This window comes from Mercenaria mercenaria, chromosome 9 (genome assembly GCF_021730395.1).
Source record: "Mercenaria mercenaria strain notata chromosome 9, MADL_Memer_1, whole genome shotgun sequence".
In the NCBI taxonomy this organism is placed as follows: Eukaryota; Metazoa; Mollusca; class Bivalvia; order Venerida; family Veneridae; genus Mercenaria; species Mercenaria mercenaria.
In genome coordinates this window covers 24,356,685-24,369,812 of record NC_069369.1, presented here as the reverse complement: position 1 = coordinate 24,369,812, position 13,128 = coordinate 24,356,685, and the positions used below count along the sequence as shown (strand labels likewise).

At 32.2% G+C, this 13,128-nt stretch overlaps 1 long non-coding RNA gene across 1 annotated transcript; it reads left to right on the top strand.

Annotated features, from left to right (window-relative positions):
• Window positions 1-1,355: 1,355 nt before the first annotated feature.
• Window positions 1,356-6,734, top strand: LOC128559435 (uncharacterized). Its single transcript, XR_008372354.1, has 4 exons — window positions 1,356-1,721; window positions 2,840-2,977; window positions 3,598-3,764; window positions 4,256-6,734. It is a non-coding gene; the product is annotated as an uncharacterized LOC128559435 (long non-coding RNA).
• Window positions 6,735-13,128: the final 6,394 nt, after the last annotated feature.

Below are 13,128 nucleotides of genomic sequence, written 5' to 3'. Positions count from 1 at the left end.
ATGTTTATTTTTATTTGTACTTTAGCTCCAAAACTTGAGAAAAAAATCAAACAAAACCAAATCATAGACAAAAAGGGTTGTTTTACTTGAAAATTAAACAGCATATAAAACCTGCATATCAATTTTCAAGACAATTATCCATGTAATGATATATACATTGAATCCCCGAAAAGGACTGCATAAATAAGCCACACTTTCGGATAGTTCAGCACCTTTAAAACGTCACCATTTTCGATGAACTGTTACATATCATCGTTCCGGTGCATTTGCAATAATGACCTCCCAGTGCTGAAATTTCACGTAACTAGAAGGAACGTAGTTTTCAGCAATTGTTTATTTTTAATTCTTTACAAATGGCATTTATCAAGGGGGACAATTTTTGAGAATATTTTCTGATTCAAATTGTACGGGACAGTACGGTAGAATATGTAATGGACAGATAGATAGTTGGTAAAGATCTTGTTCCTTTATCAAATATTTCTGTTCTGATGATATACATTAAGTTCAAGTCCTTCTCGATTACCCCTTATTTAAAAGGGACACATACTATAAAATATTTTCTATTTTGATAAACTACTTTATTGTAGTTAATATTCATCGACACACTAAATATCTCCCCTTGGTAGCGCTAGTATTAGCTTACGTTAAATAAATATACATTCTATGATACGTGAAATGCCTTCAAAAAGATACGAGCTGATTTTGTATTCTGGTTAAGTTTGTATTCTGTTTAAGAGCTGATTAAGTTTTGTGTAAATATGCTCTTTAAAAAATAGAATTAACTCGCAGTAGCTTCGTAACAATTGTTAATATAATAACGATTTTGTTGAGAGCACCGTGTATTATTTTATTGTTGCTTTAGAAAAATCAAATTATCTTGAGACTGGTTCCATAGAATATTCTTTTAAAACCGGTTTGTATAGCGTGTGTTAAAATACTTAAAGAAGAATATAAAATTTTATGCCAAGCATCCCAGACAGGGTGCGCATCATGAGTAATAAACTTTTATCCTAGGTCCCGAATCTTTACACAACTTAACACCTGTCTGATTATTTATGCGAGCCGTCAAATGACGATAATACATGCGTTATAAAGAGAAGTACTCACATTCTGTAAACGTTGTTTCCGCCTCCCTAGTCCAAATGACGCCATACTTTCGCCTGGTCGTTTTGCTGTACTTACGTGCATTTTCGAGTAAACAACTGGACTACCCGTGCGACCATTACACGCCTGGTAAACAACAGAGCTACCTCTTTCAGAGGTATACGGTAAATTGCTCTGTCGCAACTTCCGAGCGATAAAAGAACGTCAACAAAGGTAAGTGTCATTATATGTGACGTCGTCTTTGAAAACCGGTCCAGATGCGGCATGACGTAATATCGAGAAACGACGTTTAAAGTTGCGCCAAGTTTACGCGCGCAGCTTTTTTACACATGTTTTAATTAGCAAAAGTTTGACCGTTAAAGTACGACTGCTTGTTACATGATTGATGACAGCCTACTACAGAAAGAATATTTAGACATCAGACCTGTAAAAAATAGTGGTATTACGCCTGAGGCAAAATATTTCTTTGAAAATCAGTTGTTTCCCCTTCGCTATGGATGTTTCCGGTTTCGGATTTTAACAGTAAAACGGGGAAGCATGTGAAGTTTACTTTTGTTTAACTACCTTTTGTTCAACGATGAAGGGATCTGAGACTTGTAATACTGTTTACTGATTTGGTAAGTACCGTTTAAAAACAGTTGTTAATGAAGTTCTCTAATATATTTGAAACTTTCACTGAAATAAGTCGTTTTTTTACCCGGAAGTGAATCCAAAACATACCGAGGGAAATTTATGAAATTTATCTTGTGGCCACTAAACACAGATGATTTCACTATGCCTGTGTATTTAATATAAAATGGCCAGTTGGGTTATCACAAAGATTATTGAAGGCAGGCAGCTTCTTACTGGAGGTGACCAGGATTCATCAAATTAGTTCATTGTCCATAGTATGCATTTTTATGGAAGATACAATATACATGTACATGATGTAGCAATGATAATTAATAAATTTGATGCAGACTTATAGATGCCTGCCTGTGTCATTTCTCGAAAAGTCCCCTCTCACGTAGTAGCCAAGGTATTTTAAAAGGAAATATGCAGATGTCCGGTAACCGGACGCCTACCCTGCATTCTAGCTGTACGGCAACAATACGACTAGCCTCTCCGCGAATGTTTTTCTAGCTGTTCGGCGATCTTTTTATATATGAATACTGTAAGGAAATAAATTTATTGTATCATTTTTTGGCATAGGTTTGAATATTCACCTGCAAGGCGTATACAATATTTGAAAATTGATTACCGGACACCTAGAAAACCCCTATAGGATAGAAATTTGGATAGGCTAGGCGTCCTGTTACCGGTTGGCTAGAACACCGGCTAGGTTTCTGGTTATCGGATGTCTAGACACTTCCATTTATAAAGTGGTAACTGTTTTGCTGTGGGTCTCATAAGTCATGTTAATTCTGTCTGGTGACTACTCTCTTTTTCTATTAATGTTGATCTGTTATTGTTGATTCAGAATGTTTTGTAACAGGATGATTTTTTTTTTTTTGGATATTGGGAATTTATGCCATATAACATGTATAATGAAAATCTTTTTAATTTTGAAATTTTTTAGCCTTGCTGTGTGTAAAACAATTTATGATCCTGTAAAAAATAGTTTCATAGTATAATAACTTTTATAGTATTTTGTGGTAAGTTAATGAAACCTTTCACAATCACATTATTAATTTAGTATTCATAAAGTTTTTGATTTTAGTGATGTTTACAGTACATGTAATGTATCTTCTTTCAGATGATACTCCTTGTTCCTTTGATGGTTCATTCCACTATACAGCTGGTTCATATACCATACAACAGCCAGGAAATTGGCCTGATTACTTTAAGATCCCAAGAAAATGTAACATATTTTGGATGTGCTTTGAGGAATCAGGTAAGTAACATGCAGCTAATGGCTCTTATTAAAATTTTAATGCAATATATTATTTATTTATACCTCTGTCTAGGTTTTGTTGGAGTCAGTTCAAAATAAGTCTTCTTCTACATTAATGATTTGTACAAATTTACTACAATGTATGTACATGTACTATGACTATTAAATGGCTTAAACTGACAAAACTGGCATTATTGAAATTTAATTTCAACAATCTGGTTTTGAGGAGGATCAGTTGGTGTAAAGTCTTCATTACATTGGCTATTAGCCTGAAAAAAAGTCTGTGGCTCTCAATAAGTACATGGATGATTTGAATGCTGAACACAACATGTACATGTGTATAAGTTGATATCTCATTAACTTGTAGAATATAGTTCTAAATAATAGGAATTTTAATTAAGTATTCAAAGTAAATCAATTAATTGTAATTTAGTTTAATTGTAATGTGATTATTTTCAAATTTAATTAAACCATTCTTGACTTAGACATTGTGATGTGATTGAATTTTTTTACCAGTTTTATTACACCAAGAATATAGATTAGAATGAAGACTGTAAAGGTTCCTGAGATACATGAAGATAGCAGATACTTTTACCAAAGACTTTTAAATTTTTTTTCAGGAATGCAAGTGTTTCCTCTTGTTTATGAAGCAACCCAGTTGGTTAAGGGGCAGACAACTTGTGAGCATGGTAAATCACTACCTGTATTGGTATTCCATTTTGACAATGTTACTAGCTAGATGGAAATAACATCTTGCTGTGTTACAGTCTGTGGAGAATTTTACTAGGTAACAACCATTTTTGATAGCTGTTAAAACAGTGTATACTTTTAACCCTTAGGCTGCATGAGGCAGCTATGTCTGTCTTTGCAACCAGTGCAGATCAAGATCATCCTGCACATCTGTGCAGTCTGATCATGATCTGCAGTGTTTGATACTTTGCAAATTTTCTATGAGAACCCTATATAAGCTATAAATGGTACTGTCTCTATTTAAAGATGGAGTAGTCAATTTTACAAATTATGCAGGTCAAGGGTTAACCCAATAAATGCAAAAAATGTTTTTAGAACATCCTATTTGCAGTAATCAAAATCTACAATGTACATTTTATATACTGACAGCACACTGTTGTCAGTCTGTTTGTCAATATTTTAGAGCATTGGTTGTAAGAAATTAAAGAATCATCTATAATTATCAAATAGTGATAACTGTGCTTTTATTAAATAAAGAGACTCCTAGGTTAATTATTTAAAATGATATGTTTTACTTATTTGTTACAGGATATCACAGATGGATTGAATATTCAACAATGATCACAGACCATGCAAAGTTTGAATCTGACTTGCACTTTTGAATTTAGAAGAATCTGTGGAGGAGGATGAATGCTGAGACCTTAAATAATACATGATATTGCTGACAGTGTGTCAGTCATGAAAGAAAGACCATAACACTGCACAGTTGGTCAACAATGATTTAAATCCTGTCACATTCTACCAGTGAAGAAATATCTTATCACAATATTTTTAACTTTTGAAGAAGATAACACAGTATTACCACTTTATCATGTCTGCAGAAACACCTGGATTGTTAGTGTTAAAAGTGACAGTCCAGTTAACTTACTAAAATCTACTCCCCCTTGCCAAACGAATATTATTGACATGGAATGACACAAGCCTGACAATGGTACCTGTATGGACTCGTAAGAGAATAGTATTTGTCTGAAAAGTCAAAGGATTCTGTTTGTCCCAAACCACTTCAACTGAAAACTGAAATTGTGATTGGCGAGGATTTTTCTGAGAACTGAAAAAAGGAAGTGAATGTAAAAGATAGAATTTGCTGTTGAATTCAAGCGTTTTAATACACAACACTTTAGCCTATTTTGCTGTTCATATAGATGTGTTTAGCTGTTAAGGTTAAACATCAAGTAAAGGTTGTAGTTTCAGTTACCAACATTAAAGTATTGGCTAGAAATAAATATCTACTTTTCATCAGAGTTTGTAGCAGTGTAACCTTCATCAAAAGTTAAGCTGTTGTGTTAATTATTAAAGTATTTTTAGAAAAAGGAATTTAGTATGTATGTTGCCATGGTAACATAATTCAAATTATATTTCATTGAAATTATGGATTTGTATTTCAATAAGGGATCTACAGTATATAATGTAATGGTAAAAAAATGTTCACTTTTTTGTATTGTCAGTTATAACTAGCCAGTGAAAAAACAGATTATGAGGAAAGGGATGACTGAAATGTTTATTCTTACATAACTACTTTTGTTACAGAACATGGCTGTTTTAAAGTTTTTATGTGAAATTTTCAGATTTCTTTCCTGAATAATTATACTTTCAAATATTTAACTTATTAGAAATACTTCTTTAAAATAAGCTCTTGCTTTTAAGTATTATTGTAGGAAAAGGGAATTTAAAACATATGTCGCCATGGTAACACAATTTTCCTAGAAAATAAGGAAAATTTTTAATTAGCAGTACTTTCTAGTATTCTACTTTAAAATAAGCATAAACAATAAAAAAAATCAATAGTAATATATGTTTCATTTACTTCAAAATAGTTATTTATTACCAGCAGGTAAAAGGCAAGTTATGAAGAAACAATGACAGAAATGTCTTATTCTTATAGTTATTACTCATGTTACAAACACTGTCATAAAACAAAACATTTTAACTTTTTAACATGAAATTTTGAGATAATATTTTTGAATACAAACCACTTTATAATATTCAAGTTATCTGAAACACTTTTCCAAATTAAGCTCTGTTTTAAAGTACTATTGTAGAAAACAGAATCAAATGCATAATTATGTTGCCATGGTAACATAATTTAATAATGTTTTTATAGAAAATGTGAAGGACTTTAGCCAGCTAGATCTTTGCACTTTAAGTGAATATCTAAATATTCTTTGTAAAAGAAGATTCATTTATTTAAAAACAGCCAGTGATTACCAATAAGTGAAAACACAAACTGAAGAAACAACGACTGAAATAGTTTATTCTTGTGGTTATTACCCGTGTTACGAAATCTGTCATAAAACCAAACATTTTATATCTTTTCACATATAATTTTCAAATTTTACTTTCAAATACATATACTTCAGTATATTCAACTTATAGGAAACCTTATTTTAAATTAAGCTTGTTTTTAAGTACTATTGTAGAAAAAGCAATTTATTGCATATGTTGCCATGGTAACGCAATTTGAATAATGCTTTCATAGAAAATATGAAAAATTTAAATTAGCTGTATTTTTCTGTTTTAAGTAAGCATCACAAAAATAAAGTTTCATAGTAATAGAAGGTTCTTTTTTTCCAAAGTAGTCATTTATTATCAGCATGTAAAAGAAAAGTAATGAAGAAACAATGACAAATCTGTCTTATTCTTATGGTTATTACCCATGTTACAAAAACTGTCATAAAACCAAACATTCTTAATATTTTCATGGAAAATTTTTAGTTTATTTTTGTAAATACATATGTCTTAAAATATTTTACTTTTTAAAATCCTTATTTCAAGCTAACATGTTTTTTTTTTAAGTTTTATCATAGAAAAGGGATTTTAATATATTTGTTGCCATGGTAACACAATTTTAGAAATATTTTTTTAGAAATTGTAGATTTTAATTGATTATCATTTTGTATATTAAGAATGGGATCTTACTTATATCATGCAATTGTAACAAAAGATAAATTTATTTCAGAATTGTTAACCATTACCAGTATGTGAGAAATAAACTAGAAAGAAAGGATAACTGAAATGTACTGTTTTTATTTTTAATATGTATGTTACAAAATCTGTCATAAAATTGACAATTTTGAAGATTTTCATCTGAAATTTTCAGGATTTATTTCTGAATGAATATACTTTCTAAATATCCAAAAACCTGAAATTGTCAAAATTCCTCATCTGGACCCATTTTCTCAGTCATGGTCACATATATTTTGCATTTTTACAAGCATTGTATTAACTGGGAGTAAAAATATTCACTTTTAATATTAGAGACAGCTCTGCTGTGAAGGAGATAGTCATGTCGCCAGGGAGATAGCCCTGTTTCCATAAGAGAGCTCTGCGTTCATAATTTTAATGTTATATTGGAAAGTTTACAATATATACGGTTGGTTGTCCTCTTTTAAAATAATATACAGTCACTGTTCCATTTGATATACATATGTATGAATTTGCCAAGTATTGTTTTGATAAAGATTTTTCATAAGGCTATAATTTTGTAAATGTTTAATTGTTCAGGTGAGTTATTATGATCCCTCGATGTCCGGCGTCCGTTGTCTATCTGTCTGTCTGTCAACTTTTAATTTGTGTATGCGATAGAGGCTGTATTTTTCAACTGATATTCATGAAATTAGGTCCGAATGATTGCCTTGATAAAATCTAGTTAAAGTTCGAAAATGGGTCATCTGGGGTCAAACCCTAGGTCACTAGGTTAAATCAAAGGAAAACCATAGGGACTGCATTTTACACCATATATTCACGAAATTTGATCAGAATTTTTGTCTGGATGAATACCGGCTCGGGTATGCATTTTTTCTTGATTTCGCATTTTTATGATGCTAATGCTCTGACGTCATAATATGACAAAATTTCAATCCTAAAGAAAAATAATTTTACACAAAATCTGAAGTCCAGTCCCTTTCAGTCAAACGCGTCCGATTGGTTCAGATAAAAGATAGATTGATAGAAATTAAAATAGCCGTGAATATTAGAATTCCAATTATATAGAAAGTTCTTAAAGCCCTTTAGAATTCGATCACTTTAGTCATTTTGTCAGTTATTGTATGTGTAATTGAGGTTGCTAATTTAATGAGTACATTGTTAACACACTAAATGCATGGTGTTTAGCTTCAGCTTCAAGTTGTCCTATGAATTTTATTTAGCTGATAAATCAGCATGACTGTTTAAAACTTCAGATTTTAGATTCACAATTGCATTGAACGTGCTCCTACAATGATGAAGTCACAGCGACTCTGATATTTGTACAAAGGACATTTTATTTACCGGTACGTACAAACAAACTGGTCGTGTCCTCAATGAAAAGTAATTATGGCATCATTATATTCAGATTTGATTTTACAAATGTAATACAAGTGTAATACTTCGTGTAAACAAACTAAATTTGGCATCTTAAAAATACAGGTTACCCGTGTTTTTTACAAGATAATTTCACGTATTACATTTTCTCTAACTGAATTCATTTATTTTATAGAAAAAGTAGCACATGCCGATTCTAAGAAAATATAGCCCGCCCGCTTAGGTCAATAGTGAGAGTGCAAGTCTATTGATCATTGGCATTGAGTGATCCTCCTGACTATTTCACAGTGTGTCTGAAAACATTTGTCTACCATCTATATAAGAAAACATAAAGCAATATATATTATACAAATGCTGTATAAATGTAAAAATGTGATAATTGAATTGTATCTCGTAACTGGACATAACTACTATCCTGTTACATTCAACACTCAGTCTGCTCAAAACTGTTAATGCAACACAGAGCTATCTCCTTGACGACATGACTATCTCCTTTACGACAGAGGTGTCTCTCACAATAAAAAGTGAATATTTTTACTCCCAAACCATTTTCGGTACATATTTTATTTCCAAATACATGGCAGACCTTACAGCTATCCCACGCCTACTCGGTTTGCTTCTTAATATCAGTTAAAATGCAAATATTTGACAATGAAAGTACTTTCATGATAAAACGTCCAAATTCACTGCTAAATCAGCTTGCTGGTAAACATCACCACGACCACAAATCGAGAATAAATTAGCAAACTTTAAGTTCTCTGTAAAGTTAAATCATATCTACATCGCCTACCATTCCCCGAGTTTTGATATTCAATACAATGCGTGTGAAAATGCAAACAATATGATGACACTTACCTTTGTTGACGCTCTTTTATCGCGACATGCACTTGCTCGGAAGTTGCGACAGAGCGATTTACCGTATACTTCTGCAAGCGGTAGCTCTGTTGTTTACCAGGCGTGCATTAGCGGTCAGTTAAAACCAGTACAGATTTTAAGGACTGCATTTCATTCTACACGCTTCGTTAATCAGTCAAAATGTTGCAAAAAATGCATGACAAATTGCCAAAAGATTGCACATTACAATCAAACATTTCACATTGCACGATACACAAAAGTCGACCTTTGACAATAAAAATCAAAGCACTGAGAGGACTGATGTGGGCAGCGGTTGACAGCTTCTGGTAATGGGCATGAACACTTAGCTTAAGTTTGGAGATTCTAGTTAAACTACTTTTGATTAATAAGCCTTTTTAAACTTTTTTTTACCAAATCAAGGGGTAACACTCTGCTTTTACTCTGTCAAAGGGGATAAAATAATATATGAACAAAGCTCATGTGCTTATTGAAAATTTTATGAGGTTTGGTCAAAATCTTTTTTGAATTATAAGCATTTTTTAACAAATCAATGGGAAAACACTCTGCTTTTATTGGAACAAGGGGAATAACAGTAAATGTGAGCAAAGATCATGGACTAATTGACAATTATGTGATGTTTGGAGATTCTAGTTATAACAGGAGCTGGTAGAACACTTGCATGAAGTAACTGACAAGGAACAGAAACTATTTGGTCACTGCGCACTTGAAGAAATTTGACGTATTGACCTTAAATCAATAATTATTGGTCATTTACCAGTCTTAAATGACTTCCGTATCAAATGTGATCTTAGACCAAAGCATTATCTAGTTTTATGGCAAGAAATACTATTGTCAATGTGATCTTGACCTTTGACCCACTAAACTCAAAATCAATAGGGGTCATCTGCTGGTCATGACAAATCTCCCGATAAACATTTATGATCCTAGGCCCAAGCGTTCTCCAGTTATCATCCGGAAACCGATTGGTCTACAGACCGACATCCATCATCAAACAATAATATTTACAATATACCCCTCCTCCTTCGAAGGAGGGCAATTAATTTTCAAACTAGAAGATGCCCATGTCTCCCCCAATGCATAGTCGTAATAGGCAAGACGTCAATAGAGGATAGGAGCAAAGACAAAGATACACTAATGGTTGGCTGCAATAGGGATCATCTACTTGGCATGGCCAATCACCCTATGAAGTTTCAAGTTTCTGGGTCAAGTGGTTCTCAAGTAAACCATATTCAGGTCCCTGTGACCTTGACCTTTGATCAAGTGAACCCAAAATCAACAGAGGTCATCTACCCTGCATGTCCAATCGTCTTATGAAGTTTCAACATTCTAGGTCAAGTGATTCTCAAGTTATTGATCAGAAAAAGTGTTTTTCCATCTTCAGGCCTCTGTGACCTTTCCCTTAAGTCAAGTGACCCCAGAAACATTAAGGGTCTTCTACTGTGTAATTCCTATAATCGTGATTGAAGGTTCTGGGTCGAATGATTCTGAAGTTATTGGTTGGAAACTGTTTTCCATGTTCTGGTTCCTGTGACCTTAACCTTTGACCAAGTGATTAAAATATCAATAGGGGTCATCTACTCTACATGTCCTATCATCCTATGAAGTTTCAACATTCTGGATCAAGTGGTTCTAAAGTTATTGATCAGAAACAGGTTTCCATGTTCAGGCCCCTGTGACCTTGACAGGTGATTTTTTTTTTAAATGAGATCTCATCTTGGTAAAAGCAGGCTATGAATATATTATACATAAATTACATAGATAAAAGACACTTCAGGATAGTTCTTAAACTAAAAGCAACCATAAAAGAATACTTACAATGAAATTAAAGTGTTTTAATTCAATTTTAAAATAACAAAAACAACTACCACTGTCTCCAATATCAGCACACAGCATGATCTTCAGGTTGCATTCAGTCATTTTTCAGCTTTAGATTAATGTAATATGCCTCATAATACAACATGCATGTTTAAGTGTTGTTATATTTTCTGGTCCTTTGGAATCATGGAGTCCATTTAACAAATGTGTAATAGAGTTCCGCTTAAGCCGGTGCTAGGGGGCTTAAGAGGTGTTGCTATTACTCTTCTTGGTTGCATTCTATGCTTCCAAAGGATCATTTTACGAATTTAATGTTAAAAATGCAAATATTGAAAATCGAAATTTTTCAAACTAAGTTTGAATTGTCTCAAATGATTTCATTGCAGTCTTCCGAAGCCCTCTTTTGTATAATTATTCGAGAAGAAATCGTACGCCAGTACGTGAATATTTGGGGACTAAAACACCGCAAATCTACCAGCGATTAAAATGCGAACTTGTTTAAAATAATGTTTCTTTCGAATTAATTATACACTTAAATGATATGTCAGTCACAAACACCAGCTAGAATGTAAAATTAAATGAAATTGATGTACATATGTTCGTATTTTCGGGAAACAGGTACGATTTCTTCGCCCCCTCCGTTACGGCTGCAATTATTTTCCTAAGTCGTGCAAATAAAAATTATTTACGTAAATATTATGAAAGGATCGTATCTTTCTCTATGAAAAATAAATAAGATAACACCTCTTCTGTTGATTTCATGCAATATATGTTTCCATAAACCCATTTCTATGCTACAAACTTCGACGGATACACGGGTGCAATTTTATCATTCAGTATCGCATCGAAATGTTATAGTTAGATGTTTTCTGATCATGTGACCAAAACAAGCTCTTTGGTGTTGTTATAATAATAAAATTTCGATTAACTTTTCTAGCAGGAAAAGAGTTTTAATTTAAAATGTTTACAAAAGACGCAACTTGGTTTTAATACCGATTATAGATTTGAAGTACTATTTTTGTAGGTTATTTATAGTTTATTTTGGTCACGTGATAAATAATTAATTTGGTCATGTGATCAAAGCAAGTATGCTCATTTTCATACGCTTTGTTTCTGTTATAAAATACAGATTACGACAAATATATACTTAAGCAATGTATTTTTTGATAAAGTTGAATCTCAGAAGCTTTCTGAAAGTTAAGCAGACTTGAATTATGTAAAATTTATGGAGGACATGGAACTACCTGTTCTTCGGTTTCGGATAATACATCGTCCGTAAATTTGTGGTATGGTAAATCTTTGGGCACGCTTTGCTGCCCACAAAAATACGTTATCTTGTACAACATTTTACATTTTTCTGTACTTGAAAATGCTATTAATATTAAATAGCAAGCGCGCTATCATATATTTTCATTGACTTCATTTTCTACGTGTATGTACCCAAAAGTTTTGAAAAGAATTGAAGAAAAACAGAATGATCAGAACATGCAAACCGTCCCGATATTTCGTAATACTGCGATCGTGTATAAAATTAGACGACTGTATTTCCCGTTATACATGTTTAAAACATATGTGATACCCTTACGGCTATGTTCAGTTAGCATTGAGTAATAAGCATAATTAACTTTATTTCATTATTATATTATAATCAATCGTGCATTTTACGTAATTGAAGAATATTAACATAGCAACACAGTTTTTCAAAATGAACTTTTTTCGAAGAAATATATGTGTATCAAATACTCTTATTTGTTTGCTTTTACTATTGGATATTCATGAATATTCCCAAGTGGAGTGCAGAGCATTAGCAGAAAGCGTAAAACTCGTGAGTATAAAAAAAAATAATAAAAAATTTATTTAATCATAATTTATTGTAATCTGCTTAAAATTGTTTATGCATGTCTGTCTAAAAAACAGTGATATGTACTTAAGCCATCATAAACGTGCGAAAAACATTATACTTATAAAAAACCGCACCATACAGCTGCGTTTCAATAATTTTGTAAATAAGCATTTATTAGAAAAGATGTTGGTATCTTTGAGGCAGCTTTAAACTGAATTTTCCAGGAAACAGTTAGACCTGCGATTAAAATGGACAAGACAATGATTCATTTTTGTCTTCTGTATGAGAGATAAGTTGTCGTATAAAATGTTTATAAAAGAGAAGTTCCTTGGGGTCAAATACACATATTTTATATCAATACCGATATTAATCACAAATTATTTGTAAATTTATACATGTAAAAAAATTGAAATAGAGTAAAATCACTGTTGTGAGTCAATTCTGCTGGATAAAAGACTACTTTTATATTGTATATGTCTTTTTGGACCATACTGCACTGCTTTCTACATTTTAGCTCTATTTCAGAGCAAAACTTTTGTAGATATCTAAATCTAAACATTTCAGGGTT